This window comes from Fukomys damarensis, unplaced genomic scaffold, assembly GCF_012274545.1.
Source record: "Fukomys damarensis isolate Sample0158 unplaced genomic scaffold, DMR_v1.0_HiC HiC_scaffold_15, whole genome shotgun sequence".
NCBI lineage: Eukaryota > Metazoa > Chordata > Mammalia > Rodentia > Bathyergidae > Fukomys > Fukomys damarensis.
The window spans coordinates 15,558,278-15,584,154 of NW_022900927.1; the positions used below are offsets into that span (position 1 = coordinate 15,558,278).

At 34.4% G+C, this 25,877-nt stretch overlaps 1 pseudogene; it reads right to left on the minus strand.

Moving 5' to 3' along the window:
* Positions 1–10,620: 10,620 nt before the first annotated feature.
* LOC104865980 lies at positions 10,621–15,458 on the minus strand (annotated as a pseudogene).
* Between the last annotated feature and the right edge of the window lie 10,419 nt (positions 15,459–25,877).

Consider the following 25,877-nt stretch of genomic DNA (forward strand, 5'->3'; position numbering starts at 1 on the left):
TATCTAGTGGGTAGAGGAACTTTACAGAACAAGTTTGACTGCCCAAAATACTCCTGGGGAAAGGGCTGCAGAGAAAAATAAAAGTTACGAGCAAAGAGATGGGCATCTGAAATGAATAGACATTTCTCAGACAAAGAAGTAAAAGCAGCAAATAAGCATATGAAAAAATGTTCAACATCACTGGTCATTCGAGAAATGCAGATGAAAGCAACACTGAGATTCCATCGCACCCCAGAAAGAATGGCTGCTGTCAAGAAATCAACCAATAACAAATGCTGGTGGGGTTGTGGAGAGAAAGGAACCCTTCTTCATTGGTGGGAATGCAGAATGGTGCAACCACTGTGGAAATAAATATGGACATACCTCAAAGAACTAGGATTAGAGGTCCCATTTGACCCAGCTATTCCCCTGCTGGGTTTCTTCCCAAAAGAATTAAAAGAATCATACCACAGTGATTTATGCTCACCCATTTTTATAGCAGCACAGTTTCTAATTGGTAAAACTTGGAAATGGCCCAATTGCTCATCAACTGGAGACTCAATAAGGAAGATGGGTTTCCTTTTATAAAATAGGTACTACTCAGCCATAAAGAATGAGAAGCCAGAAACACTTATTGCTAAGTGGATGCATACCGAGGACATGCTCTTAAGTGAAATTAGTTAGACACGTGTAAATACTGAATAGTTTTCTGGTGTGAGAAACTAAAAATGTAAAGAAGGATCAAAGTGTATAATTGATATTTGTAAAAAGAGTAGGGGAAGTAGGAGGGGTAGGAGAAAAGTAAGGCAAAAGAAAAATATAAGAAAAGGAAAAACATGGAAATAATATCTTTATAAACAGGGAAGGATGGAGGGAGAGAAGGGAGGGCTGGGGAATGGGGAAAAATAAAAACCAAGATATGTCATGTAAAGCTGCAAGATTCTAATGATGAATGTAACTATATTGTATACCTAAAATGTACCAATAAATAAATTTTTGAAAAAAGTCTAATTCAGCTTCCATTAGCCACACAGGAGCAAGGCACTTCTGTAGTGACATTTTAGTCTCATATAATTTCCAAAATACAGAACAGCTATAAGAACAATATAAGGTACTCCAAATTAATCAATGGTTTATATATTGTTCCAGTTACTTTATTACTCTCTCTTTATATGTCTATTATTCTGCATATTATTTTTGTCTGCATTTTGCAAATAAGTTGGAGATAACATGCACCTTTATATACTTTGGTGTATTTTTCTTTAGAAAAGTCACATTTTCTAACATAACTACAGAGCAGTTATCACAATCAGAAAATTTAATACTAACATGATACTATAATTCAGAACCCATACTCAAATTTGTTTGAATTATCTTGGTAATATCCTTAGTACTATTTTTCCCCTAGAACAGAATTCTTTCTAGGGTTATATATTGCATTTAGTTGTCAAAACTATTGTATTATTTAATGTGGAACATTTTTTCAGCCTTTCACCTCACGACCTTGACATTTTTCATGGTGTGTTGGCACAATTTGTACACCATCAGTGGTCATTTTCTTATGTCTACCTAGAATCAGATTACGCATTTTTAGTTAGAAATAGTACAGAAGTAAGGTTGTGTTCTTTGCCCTCTCTGTATTTGTATAAAATCTCACAGTCAACAAAATGTTAGTTGAGTTCAGTATCATCAGCTATTTCCTTGTGATAATATAATTCATGGTCTTTATGTCTGGCTTCTCTTATCTCAAAATGTATTGATATATTTACATGTATCACAGCAGTTTATTCTTTTTTATACTTACTAATATTCCACTGCACAAATATATCATTTTTAAAAAATCCATTCTCTAGGATTTGGAACATTTTGAATAAAGCTACCGTAAGCCATAATATTTTTGTTTTCCCTGTGTCCATAGTTAAGAATGAAATTGCTGTCTCACAGAATTGTTTATGTTTAATTTTATTAGAAACTGCCCAACTACTTTACAGCATTTAAAAATCATTTTGCATTTCTTGTAGCAATGTAAGAGTGTGCCAATTGCTCTACAACTTCATCAATACTTGGTATTGTCAACATTTTCTATATTTCATTTTAGCTTTTCAATAGGTATTGCAACATTTCACTTCAGTTTTGATTTGTATTTCCATGGTGAATGATCATGTTGAATACTGTAGTTTGAATCATATAGCTTTTTTTGCAAAAGAGGCATTTGATTTTTTTTAGCTCTTTTAAAACATTGATACCTGTTATTTATGTATTCCAAATATAAGTCCTTTGTCAGCTACACGTACTGCAAATGTTTTCTTTGATACATGTACTGCAAATGTGGCTTACTTCTCATTTTCTTACTGGTTTATTTTGGTAGAGAGATGCTTGTATTTTTGAGAGTCTAACTTACCAGTTATTTTTATTTTGTGGTCATTTATTTGTCTGTGCTGTCAAAAAAAACAAAAAACAAAAAACTTTTGCCTACCTGAAAGTCATAAAGATAATCAGTTACATTTGTTCTGGAGGCATTTCATAATTAACACCTATATTCAAACATACAGGTAATTTAGAATTGTGTGCACTTTGAGGTAAGGATTGAGAGTCTTTTATTCCATTAAATATCCATTTGGTGTAACACCATTTGGTGAAAGGCTTTAACTTTCCTCATTGTAGTTATATTGTTTAGTACTTTGTCAAAAGTCAATCATATAAGTATAGGTCTATTTATGGACTCCATTCCTTGATTATCTTGTGCCAATATTACGTTCTCTTGATTAGTGAAGCTTCATGGTAGTTTTTGTGGAAAATTATTATAAAAATGTAAATCCTCCAATAGATCTTTTAAGAAGTTGTGTGTATAATCTAGGTCCATTGAGCTTTAAAAATTAGGAATAACATTCATTTGTTTTTTAAATGTCTTCAAATTTATGTTTGGGATTTGGTAAGATTATAAAACAATTTGGTGAGAGTTGGTACCTTTAAAATATTTATAATCTTCTGTTCCATGGAAATGTTATTTCTTCTCTATAAAAATGGTATAACAATTTGTCTTTAAAAAACTTTTCTGCAGTATATGTTTTTTCTATTTCTTGTTTTCAATGAATTTTTTCAATTTTTGGTGCATTCCTATGTATTTTATATATTAAGTAATATTAACACTTCAAAATATTATTTTAAATTTTTTATTGTATAAATAAATTAATTTCTGTGCTGTTATCTGGATAAATTTTATTACTTATAGATAAAACAAACTATAAGGTGTTAATAAAGTATAATGTGGAACAAACCAAGCCCACTACTTTCTAAAAAAAACCAAAAAACAAAAAAAGAAACATTTTATTGAATGATCAGCATTTTCACTCATTGACATATTGTTTACTGTTGCTTTAGCACTGTAACAGAGTAGTTGCATTATAGATCAAATGACCTTCAAAGTCTGTTTACTATTTGCTTTTTTACAGAAAAAAGTTTGCAGATATACGACAGAGTTCTTTTCATGTTTAATCATAACATCTGTGAATAGAGAAAAGTTTTCTCTCTTTTTCTATTTTATGATTACTACCCATTTTATTTTGCATTTTTTGGTTATATATAAGTAGTGAAAATCACGCTCCTTGCTTTTGATCCTCTTTTAAGAGAAACTTATTAAGTATTTTATCATTAAATATGATATGAGTCTTAAGTTTGTCATATTTTTTATGATAGCAAATGATTTACAAATGAGAAGTAAGGTGAAGTTGAAGAAAATCATTCATTCTGCAAAGAATTTGTAGTAACTTTTTTTTTGGTACTGGGGATTGAGCTTGGGACCTTGCACTTATAAGGTAGGCAGCAGCACCATTGAGTGAAATCCCCAGCCTTGTAGTAACTTTTGAGAAAAAGGTCTTATTAGTTGTAGAGCCAGAAAATAAAACATAGGATTTTTATAGACTTTTAAAAATGTTAACTGATAAATTATAACAAAAACTATACATTGTTATGGAGTACAATGTGATATTTTAATACATTATTTAAATCAGTTTAAGTATATCTGTCTCCTTAAATATTTATTATTTCTTTAGTGTGAAAATATTTTATTTATTTTTAGTAGTGCATATTTGCAGTACATAATGATCAGATTCATTATGGAGGATTTGTACATTTACATAATGCATATTAATTCTTTTATTTTTGTCTCCTTCCCTTTTCCTCCCTCCAATCTTTTTTCTCTTCCCCATTTATAAAAGCTCTATTTCCATTTTTCTAAAATTTTTTTTCCTATTTAAATTCCCTTTCTTTTCTTTTCCTCTTCTACCCTTCCTCCAAATATTTTCCCTTTCCCATTTGAAAAAATTCTACCTCCTTCTTAATATCTATCTTCCATTTTGCTTCTTGTCAATAACTTGGATTTTTCACCTAAGAGACACAGTGTAATATTTAAATTTGTGTGTCTGATTTATTTCACTTAAGATTATGGTCCTACCATTTACCTAAAAATGTACAAGTTTATCATTCTTTATTATTCAATAGTGCTGCACGTTATGATTCAATAATACTGTACATAACAACCATATTTTATTTATCCATTCATCTTTTGATGAGCATATGGGCTCTTTCCAAGATTTAGCTATTATGAATTGTGCTACCATAAACATGGATATGCATGTATCATTAGGGTATGATGACTTTAAATCTTTCAGGATGACACATAGACTAGCTGGCTCAAATGCAACCTCTAGTTTTAGTCTTTTGAAGAATCTCCACTGATTTCCATAGTGATCACAACAATTTACACTCCCATTAACAATGAAGGATTCCATTTTCCCCTTAGCCTTGCTAGCATTTGTTCATTGATTTCTTGATGACAGCCACTCTTTCTGGGATGAGGTGATATTTCAGTGTTGTTTCAATTTGTATTTTTTGTTTGGCCAGTGATGTTGAGCAATTTTACATGTACTTGTTGCCATCTTATATACTTTTTTATCTGAGAAATGTCTATTCATTTCAGAAGTGTGTGTGTGTATGTGTGTGTGTTTTGCTTGGGTCTTTAAATTTGAGATTTAAATCTAAATTAGTTCTTTTAAATTCTTTAAATATTCTATGTATTAGTACCTTGTAAGAAGAGTAGCAGGCAAAACTTTTTGTAGGGGTGTCTCTTCATTCTATTTGTGATTTCCTTTGCTGTGAAGAAGCTTTTAAATTTAATATGCTCCCATTTGTTGATTCTTTGTAGTATTTCCTGTGCAACCAGGGTTTTGTTCAGAAAGTCTTTGGCTATACCTACATTTTCAAGGGTTCTACCTATTCTATCTTCTAGCAATTAAGTTTTTCTGTTTTAATATTTAGATCTTTGAGCCATTTCAATTTTAGTTTTTTGTTGCATGGCAAGAGATATGAGTTTAGGTTCAGTCTTTGGCACATAGAAAGGCAATTTTCCCAGCATCATTTGTTAAAGAGGTTATTTTTGCTCCAGTGAAGGTTTTTGGCCTTTTTGTTAAAGGTAAGGTAGCTAAATGATCCTGGAGTTGTTTCTGCATCTTCTATTTTGTGAGGAATGCTACAGGTATTTTGACTGGGATTGCATTAAATCTATTTAACAGTTTTGGAAGTATGATAATTTTCACTACATTGCTTCTGCCTATCCAGGAAGAGGAAATATCTTTCCATTTTCTTATATACTATTCAATCTTTTTTTTCAGAGTACTATAGTTTTTATTGTAGAGGTTATTCACTTCCTTAGATTAATTCCTAAATATTTCATTTTCCTTGATGCTGTTGTGAAAACTATTATTTCCCTAATTTCTTTCTCAGTCAATTTGTTGTTGGTGTACAGGAATGATATTGATTTTGGAGTGTTGATTTTGTATCCTGCTGTGATATTAAATTGGGTATTAATTCTACGAGCCTTTTGTGGAAGATCTTGTGGTCTTCTTTTAAGAGCATCATGCCATCAGCAAATAATGATAATTTAACCTCTTCCTTTCCTATCTATCTTGTTTTTCTTTCTTTCTGTTGTCTAATTGCTCTGGCTAATATTTTGAGAACTATGTTGAACATGAGTGGTGATAGTGGGCATCCTCATCTTTTTTATAATTTTAGAGTGAGTGCTTTCTGAAAAATCTCCATTTAGTATGATAATGGATGTTGGGTTGTCATGTACTGAATTTATTAGATTGAGTTAAAGATTCTGTATTCCAACTTTCATTAGGGTTTTTACCATGAATGGTTGTTGGATTTTTGTTAAATGCTTTTGTTAATGTGATGTATTCCATGTATTGATTTGCATATGCTAAACTTTCTCTTCATCCCTGAAATGAATCCTACTTCATTGTGATGTATAATCTTTTTGATGGTTTGTTCCATTGTATTTCCCAGTGTCTTTTAGAGGATTTTTGCATCTGTGTTCAGTAAAGAGATTGGTCTGTAGTTCCCTTCTTTTGGTTGGGTCCTTCTCTGGTTTTGTTGTCAGAATAATGCCCACTTCCAGGAATGAATTTCATTAAAGAGGTTGAGGACATTGGCATTATATCTTCTGTAAACTTTTTAGAATTTGGCATTTAATCTGTCAAGAACTGGACTTTTCTTGGTATTTTAAAAAAGTTACTTCTTCAATTTCATAGACTTATCTATGATTATTCAGGAATTTTATATCTTGTTCATGCAGCTTTGATAATTCCTATGTTTCTAGGAATCCATTTCTTCTGAATTTTACCTTGTATTAGAGTATAAGATCTTAAAGTAGTTAACACTGATCTGGATTTATGCAGAATCATTTGTGATTTCACATGTTTTCTTTTCTTCCCTTGCTTTGATAAAGTTGGTTAAGGGTTTATTTTATTTTATCTTGCTAAGTAACAATTTTTGTATTCATTAATTGTTTTGTGCTTTTTTTTCTTTAGTCTCAATTGTATTCATTTCTGTTCTGATCATTATAGTCCCTTTCCTCATACTAGATTTTGATTTGAATTGTTCTTGTTTTTATAGAAACTTGAGTTTCATGAGGTTATTTATTAGGTTCCATTCTGATTTTCCGATGTGGAAATTCACCACTACAAACTTCCCTCTTAGAACTGCTTTCATTTCATCCCATAGGTTCCAGTATGTCATACTGATGTTATCATTTGGTTGTAGCAACTATCTAATTTCTTCTTTATTTTAATCTGTAACCCATTGATTATTCAAGAGGATATTATTTAATTTCCATATATTTGCATAGTTTCTGTGGTATCTTTTGCCATTTATTTCTAGCTTCATTACACTGTGATCTGAGAATATGCATGGAATAATTTTGATTCCTTTGCATTTGCTTAAGCATGCTCTATGTGGTTTATTTGGGAGAAATTCCCATATTCTGCTTAGAAGAATGTGTATTCCATTTTGTTTTGTTTTGTTTTCTGAGTGGAACACTGTAGATGTATGTTAAGTCCATTTGTTCACAGATTTGGTTGAACTCTGCTATATCTTTATTTTCTGTCTGGCAGGATGAGGGGTGTCTATGCAAAAGAATAGATCATATACTCAAGTCATGTTAAAATATAATGCCAATTTGATTTATTATGATTGCATCTGGCATTTGGAAACTTTTTTTTTAATACTTATAGAGAATCCTTCCACCCATAAGACATTATATTATAGTTTTCAATATTTGATATTCCATCAATTCTTGGGAAAGTAAATGAGAAATTTTTCTATTAAAATAGTTATTATTGCATCTAATCTCTTATCCAACTTCTCTTTTGATTGCAAAGAAATGTAACAAGTCTGTGTGAGAGATATAGCTCATCTGTTTTTCTCTTCCCTTTCTTGAACAACAACATGAATTCTGATTCTGTGCAGTTAGATATCACAATAACTCTAACTCTTTTATTCTATCCCTTGCTTTAGAGTATTATCAGTAGAGGAAAGGGGGCAATATTGTTTGGGAGGGAATATCTTATGTGGAGAATATTGCTTCATTCAGTAGTTCATTTAATGCATGTATTTATTGTCTAGGACATGCACAAGTGAAGAAAAAATAAAACTTTTTTCATCTTGTTCTGAATTTTATCCTGTATGTATTTCTACTTTCATGTTATTCATTTGTGTGTCACCTATATACACATCCTATATATCTGTGTTATTATATGTATGCTGATTTCTGTGTACATCCCCACAGAAATACACACACACACACACACACACACACACACACACAACATACTGTATCCTTTTTTACCCCTTAGGATGTTACTAATAAATTAGTCTTTCTAATCATTGATTTCTTCATGATAGTTTCCCACTTATAAGATTTCATGGTCTTCATTTAATAATTGTATCAAAACTCCATGGGGTAGACCAGTGTTGCTGAGCAGATGGCTTGTGTGCCACAAAGGGCATGCAGAGCCCCCTGTCAGCACATGAAGCAAATTGTCCCAGCATCACCCCAGCAGCCAAGCATCAGGTTTCATTGTAATGTTGGTACTTTGTGATAAATAGGTAGGTTTGGGATTGCAGCTTGGGCCCTCAGGCTCTAGAAGGTTTGCCGTTGCTAGACTAGACCTTCAGAGCTTTCCAAAATCTAATTACAAATTATCATTTAAGCCTTATTTTTTCCTTTGGCCCACAAAATCTTTTCACTCCACTTATTTGCTTATTATTTGAATGCAACCTGTAAGCCTGGGAGTCTACTTCTACTTTTAGTTAAAATAGAGTAAAAGATACAATATTGAACCTTACTACCATTTTTAAAAATCCCTAGATTAAAGTGTATGAAATAATAACAGTCCAACATTTCATAATCATATATGGCCATAATTGGAAAGATAAAAAAAATCCCACAGTTATCCTTGTTTTCTTTTTCTGGGATTTCTTCTTTGAAATTTTTGTAGCCACACCATCAGTTCAGTAGAATCTGTGGAAAAGTATGGCAGTTTCCTAAGTTGATGGGAAAAACTGCATACAGAAATGTAAACAGCCAGAGCTAACAAGGCAGAATTTCACGTAGGGAGAGCTGCCCAGAAAGAGCAGTAAGGGAACTGTACGGGCTGCCCTTGATATCTTCACCTGAACACTGATCCACATATGCTCACTGGGATTATCTTTGCTGGGTGAACGAACCATCTAGGAGAAAGAGAACACAGTTCCTGGAGATTACATACAGGTGGAAAGCTTTGTTTCCCAAAACAGTCTACCAAAAGTTAAAAACCCTCATGATATTTGAAATATCAGAGCAGAGAACTCAGAGAATTATACCCTTGGCAGTGAAATGAAATTAACCCAAAACTAGAAGCTACCCTTGTTCACATAATACTGTTGAAGTAAAGCTTTAAAAGGAAAAAAACTGTCTCCAAGTAGCTTTATTGCATCCTAGTACAAAGTTTCAGAGCATTTCTAAAATTCAAGAATATTCACAATTTAAAAAGGAAATCACCAGATACACGAAGAAATAATTGCTATCTTTCATTTTCAAGGACCGAGACTGATAAGTTGGGCAAATTTTCTGGAATTACATGAGTTCCTATACATTCACGATAAAAGTGGACACAATTTTAAGATATTTCCATCCCAGTGTAGGAAAGTGAACTATGAGTAGAGAAAGAAATATATTGTGTTCACATGTCTTTTTCACATAAATTAGTTGTTTCTGAATTGAATTTTCCTTGGTTTTTGTTCTTCATCCCGTAGTTCTGGACACCACTGTAGAGACAGTGGGAAGCAGGCCTGTGGACGTAAGACTTTCCCACGTTATTTTCTGTATCAGTCCCAACCTCTCAATCCCACTGCACATCTCATCTCACTCTCTACCCACTGCTGAGAAACTGTTCATTAAAATGTCAGTACTGAACTCTAGGTAAAGCATCTCTTCCCTAGCACTCCTGAGATAATGCTAATTATCTACCTCTTCTTCTGCTTTAGACTTATTCTTGCATTTATTTCTGACATATTACATATTTGTTCTTTTATAGGTTTAATTTCTGTCATCAGAATAGAAGCACTATGTAGTGAGACATCTTATGCTTACCTCTGAATCTTCCTAGTCCACATTTGTGGCTCATGGATGTTTATTCAGTAAATGAATGACTCCTAACATCATATGATTATTTATTTGTGGGTAAAAGTTTTGCAGTGTTCCATAAGTCAGAGTTTTTCACACTGCTGATCCAGAATAGGTATTAAGGTGAGTCAACTCAATTTCTAAATTGATAATAGGTTAAAGAAAAATAGGGCATGATTTTTGTGACTCTATAGATATGTGTGTACTGATAGTGAAGAATCATAGATAGCACATTAGTTTTTTTAAGCTGTTATATTGATTTCAGTTCATCAAATATTTACTTAATGTCCAATAGGTGCCTAGCACTGTGATCCATCATGACAATACAATAGTGCAAAAGACATGTTCATGTTCCCTCTTCTGACAGCATATGTGAATATTTATGATACATACATTTTTCATTAAAGAAATTACTTTTTTTAATGTCCCACCTGCACATTTTTATTAACACATGTAATGCTTAGGTACATATGTCTATGTAATACACTTTCTTAAAATAATTGACTTAAATAAACATTTATTAAAATGTTTGTGGACAACTTTCTTGAAATGGAAGAACCACGTACACATTTTGAAGCACATGCAGTGAAATGTAATCAGGTGTTGAATAATTTTAAAGCCTCAAATTCCATAACTCTTTATAAATACAGGCTGGCAGCAAACACAACATCTCTCCTGATGATTCCTTTGGCAAATTTATTTTCCAGCTCGGTGTTTCCAATGGCTTTTGTGGCCTAACACATCTGTCAAAGTAATTCTTCCAAGCACCTCACACAACGAATTATGCTGCCTTCAAAACATCCATCATTTTGCAGACACTGGCAAATGTAATTCCCGTTGTCCAGGTGTATACCTCACCCATCCATTAAGTGAGGTTCAAATCATCTTAGGTAAGTTTCCACATCAATTTCCGGTTTTGCTTCTGCTGAAACTTTTGCGATTCTTTTAGCACATTCCCGCAGTTGATGAAGTGGTCCCACTAATTGTTCTGTTAACTTGGGCATCTCATCAGAATTCTTTTGTAACACAAGCAACTTAATAATGTTGCTTGTTCTGCAGAAAGGTCACGGAAGAGGCCATTAAACATCATCTCAGTTAGAAGGAGCTCATTGGTGCTACTTCTCTCACAGGCTACTCGTCCTTTCATTTCTATGACATCAGAAGAAGTAGCAAATCCCAACATTCTTAAAACATGTCTGAGACATTTAAGCTTGTAAGTCTGTAAAACAGTTCTTGCCTTCTTCAGTTCTCGCTTTGCAGACAATACTGCAATCTCTGCTTTTTTTTTTTTCACAAAGTGTATACACGTTTCCAAATTTGGATCACTGTGTAGTGGATGAGAATACATTTGATGCTCCAAAACCTCTACTTTCTGAATGACTTTTTTCAGTCCTTGACCTTGAATGCCCATATCATTAGTCAGATCTAATAAAGGAGCACCATCAGAAAATCCTTCCTGAACTTCCTGTATTGACTTTAAAACACTCCTTTTATTGTCCGCTGGTCTTCAGGAATGTAAAGTCTAACACTGTTGATAGCACATAAGAAATGCACCAAAACTGGGACAACTTGCATCTCTCCTTTTTCATCAGGTTTATCTGTTTTTTTAGCCTCTGTAGCTGATTTCTCAAGCTCTCTTTACTACAGTATAAAAGTACTTCTATGACATTCAAAGGATCCAGTTCACCAGAATTAGGCTTAACATTTGACTTTTTTGAGAAATTCACTACTACTCCCCAGCCAAAGTCATCTCCTTCATTCTTTACCTTTAACAAATGACCTGGTTGTAGAAATGTAAACATTATTTTGGTTTCTGAATATATTCTTCAATTTCTTTACCCAGTTTGGCAAGCTGCTGTCTAGTCTTGTATGATGAAAGATAGGCATCTAGTTTTAATCTTTGGCAGGTTGAATCCAGTTTTTCTACCACCATTTATTAAAGAGTCTGTCTTTCCTCCAGTGAGGAGGGTTGGTTGGCTCCTTTGTCAAAAATGAAGTAGCTGAGTAAGTCTGGAGTTGTTTCTGCATCTTCTAATGTATTCCATTGATCTTCAGGTCTGTTTCTCTGCCAATACTATGCTGTTTTTTATCACAGTGGCTTTGTAGAATAGTTTCAAGTTGGGGATTGTGATACCCACTGCTATGTCTCTGTTGCCTGTAATTGATTTGGCTATTTTAGCTGTCTTCTGATTCCAAAAGAATTTTTACTTGAATTCTGCTATGAACAATATTCATTGTCTATTAGAAATAATATTTCCTTTGAGAATTACTTTTGTTATTTTAGGAAATGAGACAATGTAGTACAATATCTTTTCATCATTATTATTAGTAGTGAACATCATCTTTGTTCTTCTTATATGCCTTAGTTCCTTTTTATTATAATTGTATAAAAGAACTAGTTTTTTGTCAGTGTTTTGTCAGTGTCCTAAGGAATGTGACAATATATATTTTCTTTACTCTAAATTATGCTTATGAATATACTGTTTACATAGACTTGAAAATGAATGGTGTCCACTGATGTTATGAGAGGAGCTAGCTCTGCTGTTCCCTTGGAGGCACTATGCAGTAGTGACTAAATTCCTGACAAGGAGCTGAACTCAAAGCCTGGAATGTCCTTCCTGTAACATGCTCCACTTTCTGCTTTTGTGAAATACCTGGTACCCATTTCTTGAGTACTAATAACACAGTAGTCTACTAATTATATCTCTAATGTTTAGCATAAATAAACAGACATAAGCTTATCCCTGTTTCATGAAGTAATTGGAAAATCTAAGATCAAATACTTGGATAATTAAACTTAGCAAGATCTAATCTAAGACACTGTTAGAGAATATCACATTCTAAAAGTACTCTGGAAAAAGGAGCATTTTTTTCTGCTATATGATTATTTAGATTTTGTATTTTCTTTTGTTTCTGTCTGTCATTTTGTCATTTGCCCTCAGAGAAATTTACTGGTCAGATAAAATCAGAGAAGAAGTAATAAGAAAAATCTAAAAAATCACAAGATAAATTTAAATGAAATTTAAATATATTCAATAAGTAATTGAAAGGAGTGAAAGTTTTCATGAAGGGAGCTGCCTCTATTAAAAAAAAACATGCAATCTGAACACACACACACACACACACACACAAACTAAATCTATTGTCTAGAAATACGTGATTTTTCTGAAATTTTAAAAGAAAAAGAATAGTCATATGAAACCTCACATATCAAAACTTCAAAATTTTAATGCTTTACTTTCACAAAGATTCAAACATCTTGTTTTATAGTTTTATTTGTTTCCCAAGTAAAATTTGCCTCATTTATTTTTATTGTATCTATGTCCTAAGTAACTTTATCTTCAATTTATAAATTTGGTAATTGAAAAAATGAGTAACTCAACCAATATCAAATGACTGAATTGAGATTCTACACCAGGTAAGCTAGCTTTGAAATCTATGATTTTAAGCAATTGCAGTCTCCCAATGATTTGAAATCCCTAGTTAAACTTTAGACTTCTTACTTTTTGATCCACATTTCTTTCCCCTGCAAACTAACTATTTCAGCACCACTTCTCTGGAAAATCAGTAGTTGTTTGTAAGCCTAAGTAGGTAATGGGGATACTTCTCCCATAGCTTATCTACCTGACTAACCTGAGAGATAAAATCCATTGCTCTCTACTTCCTGCTGCCATGCCATGAGCAACCTTTCTCTGTCATGCTGCCCTGCCTTGGACCAGCCAACTATGGACTGGAACCTCTACAAACTTTGGAGTAAATCTGATTCCAATGAGAGAAAAACAAGTTTTGAAGAAACTGATGGCAGATTTAGAAAGTCATCGAAGTCACAGCCCACTGGGGACTCATACCCAAGCCTGGTTGAGATGGAGAGTGCTCATCCCACCCTCAGCTCACATTGTGGCCACTAGCCACCAGGGATCCACTTCTGAGGCCAATCCACTTCCAGTCTCTGGGTTCTCCACAGCACAGGACAACAGAGATGACAACCACTAGACTGACATGATTGAAAATGAGACTAACGACTAGGAGGAGTCTCTTGCTTTAGGACTGAAGTAATACCCTTCCACAAAGACAGGATGAGAGACAATTTTGAAATAATAATGGGTCATTTCAGCTAGTGAATATAGCTGCAAAAATTCTTCCAAGATACTGGTAAACAAAGCATCAAATCATCAAAAAGACCATACAACATGACCAAGTAGGTAAGCTTTATCCAAGTTATGCAAAGATGGTTCAACACATGCAAATCAATAAACGTAATTCATCACATAACAAAAATCAAGAATATTGAATTATACAAGTCTATTTTCTCTGTGAAATACAAGTGATACTTTCAGTTCATGAAATAGTTGTGAGATTAAATTTAAAAAGATATAAAATTGCTTTGTAAATTATCATCACTAATCAAATGTGTAAATAAAATACAATTTTCCAAAGCATGCTTCATTTCAAGGTTTGGGAAAATATTCCTTTCTTCTTTCATAGTGGCTTTACTGAGATATAAGGTATATACCATAAAATTTATACATTTAAATGTACAAATCAGCAAGTCAGTATATTTAAATAATTTTTAAATACCATCATGATTTAATCTTTAACATCTCATCACAGAAATATCATGTGTATGTAGAATCACTACCATTCTAATTTTCAGTCCTAGACAATAACTTACCTACCATCCCTATATATAGACTTTGCTTTTTATGGATGGTTCATAGAAATATAATTTACAACTTGTGTTCTTTTGTCTCAAGATTCTTTCATAATGTAGTGGTTTTAAAGTTTACCTATGTTTTAACATGTATTTGGTTTTGTTCCTTTTGTGCCAAACAGTATTTTATTGATCAGATAATATCAAATATTTCTCCATTCACTAGTTGATGAACATTGAGTTGATCAGTGAGTGAAAATGGTGGATTAATATTGAAACACAACTGTTTACACAGACCATCTGTATTCTTGTAGGTATAGATGATTTCTGAATCCAGAATAGTAGGAGTAATAAAATTAATAATAGTCATACAGATAAGAAAGTCATGGTTTAGTGTGGGCTTGCCCAGCTATGAACTAAATATAAGAGTGAGAATTCTTACCTAAGAACTTGCTATTTTTGCAGCCTTACTACTATGTGCATTACTTTGCCCTTATTTTCTGTCTCTGTAAACTCATTTTCACACTTTAAAGAGAATTCTTTGGGATAGAAGCTTAAATTTTTGTTACATCTATAGGAAATAAGTTACAATATTGATAAATTTTTAGATTTAGGTTTATATTTGAAGTTTGTGTTTTGGCCTTTTAAGAAATAATGGCCATATTGGGCCACAAGGATCCCCCACACCTTTGCACTGGCTGCCAGGACCCCCCAATCTCTGCACCTCACGGGCCATGTCCCCAGACCTCCAGACCTCCACACTGGTATCTGGATCCTCACTGCTGAGGCTTCTGGGGCCACAAGAGCCACTGTTATGAACTCCATAAGGTAAAACAGAAGTGAACAACAGAGAGAGGGTATCTCTGAGGTTCCATGATGAAAATTGAAGCCCTCTGGAAAAATGATGAAAATCTCTGCAATAAAGGCACACTAGACCACCATGGTTGGGAAGTTGGAGGAATCAGCACCTCCCATCAGAACCTGGACTATATTCAGCGCTAGGGCAACTGGAACCTGCAGTAGAACCTTGCAGAGTTCAACCCAGCAGGAGTTCATGGAGCTCACCTTGGGCCTTGCAGCCAGAAAGCAGACTGAATCTCAGGGGTCTGCCGCTGGCTTGCTGAGATGAATTGACTTAGATCTGCACACCTGCCCACGTTGTCTATTGTGACAGAGATATACCCTGAAAGAGGCCTTTTTTTTTCAACTTTTTTCTTTTCCTTTTTTTCTTTCTTTTTCATTTGCTTTTCTTTCCCACTTTTGGTCCTTTGCTCTGATTTTTCCTCTTGTCTTCAATGGTTTCCCAAAGTTTAGTTAATCTTCCTGTGTCCTCTGGTCTCACTTTTAACCTGTCTCTCTCCTTCTACTTATCTACCCAATTCATTCTAAGTATTCATCCTGAAGGATAAATTTGCTATGTTGAAGGGTTTATTTACTACAAACATATTTTGGGCTTGTCCTTGAATTTAATTTAGTTCACATGGTTAAAGCTGACAGATTAATAGCTACCACAAGTTGTCACTTTCTAAGCTGTGGTTGATGCTATCGTTGATGCTGACTGTATCACTTGCACTAAGGAGTTGAGATTGATCTAATCAGTTGTCCTTACTGGTATGCTGAAAATTAGTTTGCCAAAGAGTCACTAGAGACTCAAAACCTAAAGACCAGCTATATCTTGAAGTCACCTCTGAGAAGCAATCATTCAGTAAAAGTTCTAAGTACAAGCAACAAAGAAACCTACAATAAGCAATATTGAAGTATCAACCCAGGAATTAAACCAAAAAACAGAACCAAGAACAAAAATAGAAATGAGAAGACACCCAATTAAGCAAGGTGCAAACCCAGACTTACAGCTCACCAAAGGTAAATTCTGGGGGAAGCAAGAAGGACAAATCTGATAATCAACTACCTGGAGACCCTGAACTGATAGCACAGGAAGTAACAAAACAGATTAATGAAGCCCTGGAAAAAGTCAATACAGAAATAATTTCCCAGATAACTACAGAGATGGTCAGTATGAAAGACTAGAGACTCTAGAACAGAAACAGATGGAAAAATAAATGAGCTTAGGACCATTATGGAAGCCATGAATGCCCAACATAGGAAAGAAATGGAATCCTTGAAACATATCCAGGAGACTAAAGACTCCATTGAAAGTTTTTTCACAGCAGAATTAGCCAATGTGAAGACAGAAGTATCAGCTATAAAAGACAGGAAAGAAAGATATCTTTTTCTTCTTTCTTTTTTTGGTTCCAGGGATTGAACTCGGGTCCTCATGCTTGCCAGGCAGGTGGCAGAACCACTGAGCTAAATACCCAGCCTGAAAGATATCTTAAAAGTAGTAAGGGACCATGAGAAATCAATTCAGCAGCTGCTAGATGACACAAAGAATAACATAGGAATCCATGAAAAAGCAGAACATAAATGACATGAAAACACTGTTCACAGAATTAATGACAGAAAACTTACAAAGCAGAGAAAAAGAATTTGACATGCAGATAGATAATTGAGGCATATAGGACTCCAACTAGCCATGATTTAAAAAAAAATTTATACCTAAACATATAATAGTCAAGATTCCAGAAACCCAACAGAAGAATAAAATCCTACAAGAAGTTAGAGAAAAGAAACAAATCACATACAAAGGAATGCCCGTGAGAATCGAGCAGAATTTTCAATACAAATCCTCAAGTCAAGAAGAGCCTGGAGTGAAGAATTTCGAGCCCCTAAAACAATAACCTCCAACCCAGATTAATGTATCGTGCAAAACTATCCTTCCTAATCAGTGGGGAAATTGGATACTTCCATGACAAAGAACACTTGAGAAACTTCATGAATACCAAACCAGCACTCCAAATAATTTTAGACAATATCATATAAAAGGACAATGAGGGTCACAGCTCCATGAAGACCAGGAGAGCAAAGACATTGGACAAGGCAAGAAATTAAAGGGAAAGGGGGAAAAATAAAAAATAAGAGAGCCAACAACAGGAAAATATCATAACAAGGATAAATCAATATGTATTAGTTATAACCAACATTGTTAATGTCTTCAATTCACCACCAATCAAAAGAAATAGACTGGCAGAATTTATTAGGAAGCAACATGCAACAATATGCTATATACAAGAAACACTAATTCAAAAAGAAATTAATAGACTGAAAGTAAAAGGATGGAAAAAAATTCTCCATGTGAAAGGAGCCTGGAAGAAAGCAGAGGTAGGTATCTTATTTGCAGACAAAGTAGATTTCAAACCAAATCTAATTAAGAGAGATGAAGGAACTTGGAAACGGCCCAATTGCTCATCAACTGGAGACCTGAATAAAGAAAATCTGTTTTTTAAAAATAAAATGGAGTACTATTCAGCCACAAAAATGATAATCTAGATACATTTATAGATAAATGGATGTGCATTGAAGCAATACTCTTAAGTGAAATAAATAGGACACACGTGTAAATACTGAATAGTTTCTCTAGTGTGACAAACCAAAAGTTTCAAAGATTCAGAACATATAATTGATAATGTGAAGTAGAGAAAGTCTAAAGGGGAAGGGGAAATAGGAGTAGGGGAAATGAAAGAAGGAAAAGGAATAGATATGAGAGAAGGAAAAAATGGAAACAAAATCTTAAAATACGGAGGGCTTGGGGGTTAAAGGGAGGGAAGGGGAATGGGGAAAAATAAGAACCAAGATACATCATGTAAAGCTACAAATTCCCAATGATAAATGTCATCATATAGTGTACTTAAAATGTACCAATAAACTTAAGGGACACAGAAGTGACCAGACAACTGTATCACTTGCACAGTCGTACCAAAAGATGATCAAAGGTGAGATGTGCATTGAGGATATTGACAGACATATTCCACCAGGTCAGGAAGATTATGAAAAATAACTATTGCTAACCAGTGGTGTCTACCACCAATATTGAAAAACAATCCTCTGTTCTTTTACTTTAACAAGTTTTCTCATTTGGCAAAGTCAAGTAAGTGTTTTTTTACCTTGAAAGACATAAAAAATTGAATTGTCAAGATACAATGATGGAAAAAATGGCATTATCTAGAGTGGATATTTGTGTTAAAATATTCATGTGTTTGTGTGTGTGAAGTTAAAGTTAAAAACATGATGGCAAGGGAGCAACTCTGAGTAAAGTACAATTCAAACAAATTTTCCATGGAATGGTTGCTGTCAAATTGTTGCAAGATCTATGTTTTCTTTTCTTTCTTTCTTTCTTTTTTTTTTTTTTAGGAAGTAAATATGATGTTCTCAAACTTTTATCCACTGTTTGATAAAAATTGTAAAATATTTTCTTTGCAAGTAGAGACTATTAAATGCCTGATTATCATCTACTTATTTCAGAATCACATATTCTATAGTTTCTCCCATTTCTTCTTCTATACAATAAGCTTCTAAGTAGCCTGTCCTCTCCCAAACTGTTATGAAACCATTTTGGAAAAGCTTCACATTATGTTCAAATCAGCATGGCCTGCTCAAGTTTTGCCAAGATAATGAAGGGATAGTATTTTTGTTGACACCTTGCTTTACAAATGTTTCATTACTTTTCCCAGGATTTTGGTATTGAATTACGAATGATGTGCTATGAAAAAACATTTAGTTATAAAAACAAGTGTCCCTCTTATGGATCAATCATACCAGCTTCCAATTTCATTTTCTTGACTAGGGAAAGGTGCTCCACACTCCCAGGGGGGTTCCAGCCTCCACACTAAATCAGACAGCACAGGGTCCATGGCTGTGTACCTGCATGTGAGTCACTCAGATGCTCCTCCACGGGGTCACAATCGAGGTGGTTTGCCTTCTTTAAATTATGAAGTTTGGGAAAAGATGATATTATCTGTCATATTGTGAGAGGTGGGTGTGGGAGCCTGATAGATGAGAAGGGGATGCGTACTGGTATGATCTCCTTTTTTGCAGGATTTATAATTTAATTCTGTAATAATACATTTTAAAACACTGTATCTTTATTAGTTGTAGTACTTACTAACCAAATAATCATTTCAGTATTTCATGATGACTATTGATAGCATTTTCTTTGGAATGCTATGTATATAAAAGGCACAACAGACTGAGCACCAAATTTTTTTTTTTTTTGGTACCAGGGTTCAAATTCAGGACCTTGAGCTTATGAGGCAGGTGGTGGAAACACGGAGCTAAATCCCTGGCCCCCCAAAATAGTTTTTAATATAAGCGAAGGAATAAATTTTTAAAATAAAATAACATAGGAATAACTAAATTGTATTCTAATGTAATACTGATAAAATTGAATAATTGCACATGTGTATTAACATGTGGAAAGTATAAATATATATATAGTATACTATTATATGTAAAATTTTATATAAATTAGAATTAGGGTATAATTTACTTAAAATATTTGAGGGTTACTCATGTTTTAGATGAAGGTATAAAATATACACCATGAGATACAGTAGTTCACAGGTTACAAGTGTACAGCCTAAGTCTTTTTATATATGTGAATTAATCACTTTCCTGGGACAAAACACTTGATACCTGCAGTGTAGGAGGAGAGATTTATTTTGGCTCTAGTTTCAGAAGTTTCAGGCTATGCATGATCCACCGGCTCCAAGACAGAAAGAGCGTGGTGGAACAATGTGTCAAAGTAGAGCTGTTCAACTCCTGACAGCCAGAAAGCAGAGCAGGAAGACAGGAAGAGAGGAGCTGGAGGCTATGGCCTTTCAGGTCACATCACAGCATTGCCACTGCTGAAAAGCCCCATCTGCTAACAGCACAGTCAGCTGAGAGCTCCTGGGTGGGCACACTGACTGCTATGCCCACACAATCCAGCCACCTTCCAAAGACCTCACCGCTGAACTCATGAAACTTTTGGGGGACATTTTATATCTAAACTATTGCATGTTTAACTTAACCCTCGGAACACGGGCTTATAGTAAGACAGAGGATATTCCTCAGAATCTAGGTTTCCTCAGCCCGCTTTGTGGGCAATATCTGCCTCACTGCAAGAGTCTATCATCACAAGTTCATTTTACCAATTTTAAACTTCACATAAGTGGAGCCCAATAGTATTTAATTTTTGTATTTAGCCCATTCATGCAACATTCATAATGCCTATGAGAGTTTATACATTTTCTTTGTTTGTGGATGTGTTTGTTGTTCTGTAGTATTTCATCATGGGAATATGGCATTGCCATTGTTGGACATTTATTTAGGGCATTCTTGAATAATGCTGCTGTAAGCTCACACACGTGTCTTCCATGGCATTTGCTTTTAAATACTATAGTACAGACATTGTGATATTTGATATGTTATAGTGTCCAGCTATCTATGGCATATGTATCACTAATTACTACAATCAGAGGTTCATATATCAGGGCTTTTCACTTGCCCTTTAACCAGAAAAGCCCTGTTCCCAAAGTATACACATTTCATTGTTTTGTCTATCACTCTTTAGGATCACAAATTTTAAGATTTAGTTTTAGATGTAGGGATTCATGAAATTAGTGATTTTCCAGTTAGCATGTCGGAGATGAACTCTCATTGGGGAAGTTAGCTGTGACAAAGATGGGTACAACACTTAAGACATTTCAGATAACTGTGCCACCAGTAATTGAGTGGTCACTAAGCATTTGCCAATCTCCTGACTTACACATTTGACAAAAGTGCTGAAGCCTGGCTTTTCAGATCATCCTTTGTCCATTTATTGGCATGGAGGATACTTGTTGATTAATGATAATTATAAGTTGTTTTCTAAGAGTATAGCATTCTGCATCTGAAATGTAATTTTGCTTACCTCAAGTAAACTTCATGCAAGAGCAGGTCAACATCAGAAAAACATAAAGATGGGAATTTATCAAACTGATAACGGGTTATGTGAACTATTTTCTTCCTTCTTGTAAAGAATATTCATTCAGTAACTATATGTACGGTAAACTCTGGTCTGAGATTTTCTTTCATCTTAACTTTCTAAGATGTTTCTGAAAAATGAGTGAATGACACCTTTATCCACTTATGTGACAACCTCATTGACCAAAAGTTCCCTAGAATTGTGCATAACCCATCTGGCTTAGGTAGTATGAGGGACTGATTTATTAGCTGCAATTCTCTACTCTTTCCTGTACCCAGTTCTTTCGCTGTGTCATTTTGTATTTTTATGTTTTTGTTCCCCTATCATTATTGACTTCGGGTATATCCAGTGTTTACATTAGATAGCAAGATTTGGGGATATTTATGAACATTAGAAGTTTAACATGTCTGCCCCAAGAAAAGAATCATGGGGACCATTGGTTCAAAGCCATCTTCCTTTTACTTATCTGGGGCAAAACTTACCAGTGATTTAGGAGAGGAAATAATTTCAAATAACCATGTTTGACTGCTGTTGCTTTAGGGGGGATCAGGATTATTGAGCTATTGCTGTAGTAAATAAATTCACCCTTTCTAGGAATAGCATTATATGATTTTTGAAAAACATGTAACTAAATAATTGCTGTCACAGCCAAGGTGTGGAACATTTCTTGTGCCACGTTAAGCTCCCTTGTGTCCTTCTGTAGACAACCAAAGCCTTTCAGTCTCAGCCTCTGGAAACCACCATCTGATTTTCCTTTTAGTTCTGACTTTTGCCAATAGTCACATAAATGGATTCATACATGATGAAGCCTGATTAATTTGATTTCTTCCTCTTAAAATCATGCATTTGAGATTCAACCATATTTATTGCATTTATTGATAATCCTTTTCAATTTTTGAGTGGCACTCCACCACACACACTGAACATAGTATGTTTTCCATTCACTGGTTGATAGGCATTTGGATTGTTTTCCTCTGGGAAATGTGATAAATAAAGCTGCTTATAAATGACTGCATGTGTGGCTCTGTGGTGGACATAAATTTCTGAGTTAATGCCCACAACTGTAATTGCTGAGCTGTTTGCTAAGTACATATTTCACTAACTCCAAACTGTTTTCCAAAGTGATTGTTCCATTTCACATGCTACCAAAAATACGTAAGCTGTCTAAATGCTTTACATTTTCAGTAGCTCCTCTCACTCTCAGACTTGAGGTGTTCTTAGTTTTTCTTGTTTATTACGCCATTGCTGTAGGAGAGAAGTGGATTCCCTAAACACTAAATGACATCATGATCTTTTTATTGTTTTATATATTTTACAGATTTGTCATCTGCACTTGGTTCTTTTAAGGTTTGAAGTTTTTTATAATGTAGTTTTTATGGGTATGTGTTTGCAATACATAATGATTACACTTATCACCAGGAGTTTGAACACATATGTAGCACAGTTTAATTCTTTGTTACTGTTGTTGTTCCCTTTCCTTCCCATCCTTTCCTACTCTCTCCAAGTCTTGATTCCCCCTCCCAATTATTTTATGTGAGACAGTTGTTAAAATCTTTTTAAAATTGTTTGGTTGCATTCTTTTGTTTCCTTTTTGTGGAGTTTGGTGAGTTATTTCCATGTTCTACATTCTAATTCTTTATCAGATGTTTTCTCCTAAATTTATCCCTGATACCTGTCTTATCAGTGTCTTGAAAAGAGCAATTTTTTTAACTTTGATAAAATCCACTTTAATAGCTATTTTCTTTTATGGTAATATAATATTTTCATGTCCCATTCAAGATGTCTTTTGAAGCAAAGGGCACAAAAATATCCAATAATTCCTTCTAGATGAAACAGAGTTTTAAATCATACTTTTTGGTGTATTACCCATTGCAGTTCACTTTTATGTATGATGGAAGAGAAAGTCTAGGCCACTCTTTCATAAGTCACTGAGATTTTTATACATTGTTGTGGCAGCAACTTTATAACTACTATAATATTATGTCTCCTGATTTCTCCTCCATTTGTACATACAATTTCTGTGTAAACAGAAAGAGAATACTTGACAAAAACACAATAACAGTAATTGATTGCCAGCTATCCTTGAGAGTGCCCAAACATGGGAGTATCATAACTGCTGTCCTTGGGCCACTTGGGAAAATGGATCTGTGGCACAATGGTCCATAGTGTATACCTTCCTTCTCTTCCATTCAACTTTCAAATACTTATCAATGCAGAGAGGCATGACAGGATTAACTGTGGATGATCAAAAGGCTTGGTTTTATATGCATGTTAAACGACAGCAGCAGCTGTCAGCTGTTGCATCAAAGCAGTGGCTGTTTCCAACATCGTTTTCTTCTGTTGCTTAGCAACACTGCTCTTTCTTTTTAGTGAGGCACCTGTCATGGATAGTAACCTGAAGAGAAACATGTCTTTGAACAACAAACACAAAAGAGGAGCCTTTGTTTTGAGCTTCTAACTTTGTTCCAGCGCTATCAAACAGTTCTTTGGATATTAAGACAAAATTAATCATATTGTTTCACTTTTACTAGCAGATTTTGCATATATTCATATTGATTATTTTGTTCTAGCACTGCACATCAGCTTTTAAATTTCATGTGAAGTATATGTGGATTTCCTCAAAATGGCTGAAGTATTATGCTAATACCCCTCATAAAATTGTGAATTTTTATATACCTAAACAGTTCAACAGACACAAATGGTATGACATATCCAGCAATGTTTTATTAAAATGTATTACCATGTACTACTTGCTATATACTTGATAACCATTCTTTCCACCCCAGAGTTTATTCCTTTTTCCCTTATCTTCCAGTACAGAAGCTAAAAATAATGGATAATCACCTCTCTAGCTTTCATTGCACTGGATGTGAGAATGTGACTCAGTCCTGGCCATGGAGATCTGAGAAGGAAGTCTGACTCAGCCTCTAGGAGATAACTTTTTCCTCAATAAGGATAAACATCAAAGGAAAACTTCTTCTGCCCCTGGACATTGTCACTCTATGTAGAAACCATCTTGGAACATTAAAGTGAGAATCATCAGTGGAAAAAACGTTTCCATGACTCAGACAGTCAAAGGATGTTATTCACCTAAGGAGCATCAATCAGCACCTAAACAGTGATTCAGTTCCAGAGGCAAAGTGGGATTACAGCTTTACAGCCTGAGAAGAACAGGGTAAGTAAAGGTCTTTGTGGTTTGGATCAGGCCACAGTTGTAATTGGATTGGTCGGACGTAGTTCTGGTGGTTTTGATTTTTCTTTTATTGAATTGTTTTCTATTTCATGCTCAAGATGTTGGTGAAATCACAAGTGCTTTCGAGAGCTGTTTTTCTGAGCCTTGTGGTTTGTCTCTTAATTAAGTTTCAGGTAGAATGAAAATAGAAAATAAGAGAGAAAGGGGAAAAAAGGCAAAAGAAACAGAGAGGCTGTATCCTTAATTTTAATTCTCACAGAATTTAGGCAATACGTCAAACATGATGGGGCAGGGAGAAGTGTTCTGATGATATAACTGAACAGTCAAGTCAAGCCTGGAGCTAGTAAGATTCTTAGAAATATGCTTTTATCTTAAAATTAACTGATTTGGAACATCATTTGTACCGGCAAAAATTCCTTCACAATGGCAACTAAATTCCTGTTTGATTGGATAACTGGGTGTTATGGTTTACATCAAAAATTCCCCAGAAGGATCACTGGCAAGCTCTGGAAAGGTTGGTTCTTGCCCCTGCCACTCCCTTTCCTACCTGCTAAGCTTCCTGGCTGCCTTCAGTTGTGCAGTTGGTTTCACCTTTCCACCTTACATTTCTGCCTTGAGCCAGTTGACCATGCACTGGATGCTCTGAAACGTGGCAAGGTACCTAATATGCTGGGAGAAGATGGAGGCGTGCCAGAAGGGAGGAATTTGGAGATCATCTTGGAATTGTTTCGTATGGTACAAAGCAGCAAAATTTCAGAAGAAATTTTAGCATGTTGTAGGGCAACCTAAGTATTTGGGAGATACTTTTATCATGAAATTTATTATATAACTTTTATATATTACAGAACATTTATAGAAAGATTCTGCAGGACATGTCAATGCACTTAACACTGAGGTCTACCATTAACATTTTTTTTTTACTGTTAAAATTTTACTGCACGTGTTTCATCGATATTTATCCCTTTCTTTATTCACCCATTGTTACTCCTCATTCAATTACTCTTATTTTCAATACATTTCAAATTAAGCAGAAGACGATGCATCCCATAAATACTTTACCTTAATATCATTAATTACATTTACTATTTGCTAGGTTTTTCTTGTGAAAAATAAAATGTGCATGTAATAAAATGCACAAACCTGATCTGTAGCAGCTGCTAAGAATTATTAATTAACCAGATTTATGGAAATATCATGTATATGTCATCAA